The following is a 5,575-nucleotide window of genomic DNA, read 5'->3' on the forward strand; positions in this document are numbered from 1 at the left end:
AAATGGTGCCAAATTTAACAAAATGCACAACAGTTTTTGAAATGAGCAATATTTAATGCAAATTTCAGAAAAATTAAATGAATATAGTGAATAGACTGTTTAAGTTTAATTAATTGCTCTTACTTATTAGAAAAATAACCAAAATTCAATATACTAATCTGTGAGCAAATACATTCTTAATTTTAAACCTTAAATTTAACTATGTATGTGACTAAGCCCACTGGCAATGCTTTTTCCAATATTTGTTTGGAGTTATAAGGCTAAAATTTCACATTTTATTGAGCATATGATTTCTTTATATCCCGTCTATTATATTTTTCCCTTTTATCGTTCAGCTGCTTGCTATTTGCTTGACAATTTTCATTTATTGGAATATTTTTTATTACACTAATAGCCCGGTTTGCGTCGCTAATTGGGCCTGGAGAAATGCGACGAAAACGACGCAAAACGAAGCACGATTTTTCATACATTTGTATTAATTTTTATTTAATTGGTTTCTAGATTCATAATTTTTGCTGAAAAAATTGATTTTTCAATACAAACATTTTCATATTAACGACGCAAATCGAAGTAATTCGAAGCCATGCGACGGAAACCGAAACAAAAACGATGCAAATCGAAGCACTAACGACGCAACTTTGAAGCCATGCAAAGCAAACTGGAGCACTGATTTTACCCATCCAAATATGCTTGTCGAAGATATATACACTAACGATGACGAACGCGACACACTTTGCTAAAACTAAAAACTTTTGAAAATTCAGCTTTTAACTACAAACATTTTTTTACAACAAGCCAAACTCTTCACTCTTGTACCCAGGCGCGGATCCAGGTCAACCATTTGGGAGGGGGGGATATACAAATTTCTTCTAAATTTTTCTTTTTATTCCTTTTTCTATATGAAAACTTTTCGGTTTTGGGGGGGGGGGGGTAGTGTAAATTTCCTATTTCTGGATCCACGCCTGCTGGTACCCCTTATTTTGGTTTACATCATGGTAAAATTTTGTGTTCACATTTGAGGCAGATAGATTAAAGAATTTGAATTGTATTTAAGTTCAGGTCCTTCTAAAAAATTAACATAGTTCAGTGATTTAGAAGCCCGTGGACAGGTTTTAGTTTCACCTACAACATTTTCATTACCTATTAAAAATATATTTCCATAAACATTTTTTAAAACAAAAAGTGATTTTCAACACTCATTTTAAAGAAAAATTTATTTATGTGGTTACAATTTATATTTTAGTTTTAATAACACTAGTTTACAAGATTTTTGCTCATGAATTGAAACATATGGGGATGTATGTATTTAGGTCTTCCAACTTCGGAAAAAATATTTTAAAAATCCTGGACGTCAAACTTTTGAGATATTTCTTAAAAACGAAACATATACAAATGTACATTAAATTAGGACAAAAAAATTAAAAGTGAAGTGTTTTAGTCTTTTGTTTATAATTATTTTCATTTGTCTCCCTCACGAGACTCCAACAGTAGTCTCCTAGCATATTCTGATTCCAAAAACCTTGATAATTAACATCGAAAAACTTCAAATCTTGATGGGAATGCTCTCCATGTTTGTCACTCATGTGTCCGAGATAAAATCCACATGAGAATGTAAATAGTGAATTTTAAGGGACATATTTACGCCCATTAGTTCAAAATTATGTAATAAATTCGCAACAATATCTCTGTAATTTTGACTTTTATTATTCCCCAAATATTCTTGAACAACAGGTTTAAAAGAATTCCATGCTGCTTTTTCAACATCGGTTAATAGACACTCAAATTTGGTATCACCCAAAATTGTTCTTATTTGAGGACCCACAAATATCCCTTCTTTTAATTTAGCCAAAGAAAGACTCGGGAACACACTGCATAAATATTGAAATGCTGATTTGTCTTATCTAAAGCTTTTACGAAATTTTTTAAAGTAAATAAGCATTTTGCAGTGTTTGTGTTATAGGAAAACCTCGATTTGACTGAATAATTTTTCCAAAAATAAAACAAAAATGGTCTGGGTTTATTTTACATTTTCTATAAGATATTTTAAAATAATTTTTACTTTAGAGTTTTGTACTTAATAGCGATTTATTAACGTTTATCTACAGGAAAGATGTCCTTTTAAACAGTATTTATTTTTTTCTCGTTAATTTTTGTTGGAATTTTCAAAATAATACAACTCTGAAAGTATCTGGTAGCTTCTCCAGAGTGTTGAGTACCCAAAAACGATGTAAATACTTAAATACCACAATTAGGTACACTACAGTATGCATTAGTAGTACTCAGGGCAGGTGAAAAATAAAAACCCACATATCTCAAAATTTTGACGTATAGGTGGGAAACAAAAAATGTTCAATTAACTAGCGTCCGTAGCTCTTCTCAAAAATATAAGTTTCATTCCATGAGCAAACAAAAATGTTTGATTTGTAAACTAGTGTAATTCTTTTTAGATTTTTTGTATATATTTTTATAGAAGTACATACTTATATGCTTTTACCAAGGGGAAATGCATAAATTTTCCTTTAACATAGAGCTTTCAAACGTCCAGGACTTTCAGGGGAAATGAACTTTTTATGTCGTTATTTAATATTATTCAATATCTAAACCCTGACATAATTTCTAGCTTTTTATAGCAGCTTTTTAACAGCAACTTTTAACCATTAGCAGTGCCTCTTAAACTGTATAACATTTCTGTTAATATTATAGGAAACTAATTCAGCAAAGTTATGCTATAATAGATTAGTAATAGATTAAAGCTGAATGATTGTGCTATAAAAACTATAAAAATATTCGACAAAAGAAGACATTGTCAAGTTTTATAGCACAGGGTTCTCTTCAATAAAGCTTATTAAACGGTATTTGCATTAAGCTCGTTAGGTTACAGAGACTTCATGATTTTAAATATTGAATCCATATAGGGGTCGACATATTGTCCACATGTTAAGGTAAAATAGTTACAATAATATAATTTTAAACATAAAATTTGTTAAACTTTGTTACCATAAGAGTGCAATAAATTAGCGAATATCTAGTACTTTCAATACATATTTTTTTCCTACGACCTTTTTGTTATAAATTAAAAACAATTTTTTTTTTTAAATCTTTTGAAATAATTTTAATAAAAACATCTTATTTAAAAACATGTCTAATGTCTTTTTATAATTTTAATAAAAACATCTTATTTAAAAACATGTCTAATGTCTTTTTATTGTAACGAAAATTATTTTTCCATTTTTTGTTTTATAGAAATTACTTTGTTGTTAATTTGACTATCATTAAAATTGAAGTGTTGGTATACTAAAATATAAAAATTATGGTAAAAGCTAAATATTATGATAAGGTTTATTTACTGAATAAGGCTAAGCAGTGACATATTGAAAGCTCCTTCCCCTTAAAGCTATATGTTAATGGAAATTCAACACCATTCTTAAGGGGAATTTATTTGAGTTCCACCCTCTGCTAATTAAAAGTATATAAACATGTATAAACAGTATTGAAATGTCAACAATTACAAAAGATAAGTACCTCACATATTGAATTATCCTCTAATCCAATTACAATGATTTGTAAATACCATATGAGGGGCTTAAAGCTCATTTTTTTTTCAAATTGAGTTAACATATGGAGTTAGTAGGTGAAGTTAAGAGAAGTTCATAGCACAAGAGTTGAATGTGGGATTTTCATCTCAATTCTAGCAGTTGTCATTAAAATACCTGTTTCGCTTGGAACACAAGGGGTACATGAGCACTTAAACCCCTTGTGCTCTAAGCAAATATTAAAATTCATTTTTCACATGGACTGATTTAGTGAATTCAGATAAGTGATCAGCTTAAATCTAGCAAGTAATTCTTGTTATCAAAACTCCTGTTTCAAATACCTTTGTGGATTATTTACCAAAAAAGAAAAAGTAAATAAAATAATGGTATCGTGTATATTAATAATTGTTGATTGTTTATTATTTTTGTAAAAATAAGTAAATCTGAAAATAATATTGAAGAATTCTCTGAATCTGATCATCTCATACAAAGATGATCTTATGAATGTGAAAGAAAACTTCACTAAAGTAAATAAGAAAGCTCGAAATGTTGACCGAGCCGTGTAGTAACTACCACAACTTCCTCAAAAAATCAGCGTAAAAACAATAATGTTCCAGAAATTCAAGAACATAGAGGATCTTCTTTGCTATATACCACCAATTTACCATGAATGGTGATTTACTTCCTCACGATAGAATGGAAGAAATTCCGGAAAGAATCGAAAGTCAAAGTGAGGATGAAGATGAGCCTGATAATGTCATGGAATCTGATTATGATGACTAAAAAATGTAACAAAGAACCATAAAACCTTTTCTTAAAAAAATGTTAATAAAAAATATTGAGTCTATGTGGTTTTCTTATTAGGTAATTCAGAAATTTTTAAAAAAATTAATCGGTCACGCGAACCATGATCAAGACCGATAACTATTTTTATAGTGTAATTTTTAATGTGAAACTTAGTTGTGCCATATTTAAAGTTATTATTACATTATTTACCTCTTGTGTGGTTTTCCACACATGTGTAATTTCTATTTATTTTTGACTAGGAATAGCATTGTTGTGAAAGGCGCATTAGTAAGCGTACTCATAAACGAAATATTTGAGTATTGAAAATGTGTTGAATATAAACTATAACTAACTTTATAACAAATGATACGAAAAAAAAGAAATATGTTATTAATGGTAAATCATGAATTTGACTACAATCAACATTATGTTGTTTCTGTAACATACATAGACATACCATATGTGTGAAAAACAACACACGAGTGTAAACAATGTAAATGTTTGGGTTTCGGGTAGGGTTCCTACGCGGCAAACTAACTATACATCTGTTATTGATTTAAGATAGTAAAAATTCTTAATTTTTTTAATTGAACAATAGAATTTGTTTATTTTATACTGCCACTGTTAAATTAGAAACCCATAGATTTTTATTTTATACTTCTGGTTTTAAAACACTGGTAAAAGTCTAACAATTTATTCAAACAAAATATTGATTTTTGTTTTAATTAAGTACTAAAAAATTCTCTGGAATTCCTCGGGAATGAAAAGTCTTTTTAATTTCCTGCCGGCAATGCAAAAATTCCCGGACATTATGAACCCTGGAAGTGGGCTTTAAATTTGAGCATTAATGTACTGATCGTCTGGTAGTATGATCTTGACACTTATCACAGTTATTTGAGTCGAATTTTATTTCAAATCGAAGTTTTATTTTATCCACGTTAAAATGATTTACCGATAAGTGCCCTGCTATGATCAATTATAAGCCAATTTTCTCAAAATATTGTGGTGCATATTGTGAAATATTTAGGACGTTTATCAGAGCTAAACTCTTATTCTGGATTTGTATGGCGGTTATATAAATCATTTTTCAGAGACTTTGTCATTGATCATATTTTATAGAATTTTATTCAATTATTCGGATCGATTTCGACTAAAAATAACAATTCATGCTGTGTAAGAACGCCCCGTTTCAAAGCGCACAACAGCGGCGCTACATTTATTACATTTTATGTAACAAAATTTTTTTTTGTCTCACC

Source organism: Calliphora vicina, chromosome 4 (genome assembly GCF_958450345.1).
Source record: "Calliphora vicina chromosome 4, idCalVici1.1, whole genome shotgun sequence".
In the NCBI taxonomy this organism is placed as follows: domain Eukaryota; kingdom Metazoa; phylum Arthropoda; class Insecta; order Diptera; family Calliphoridae; genus Calliphora; species Calliphora vicina.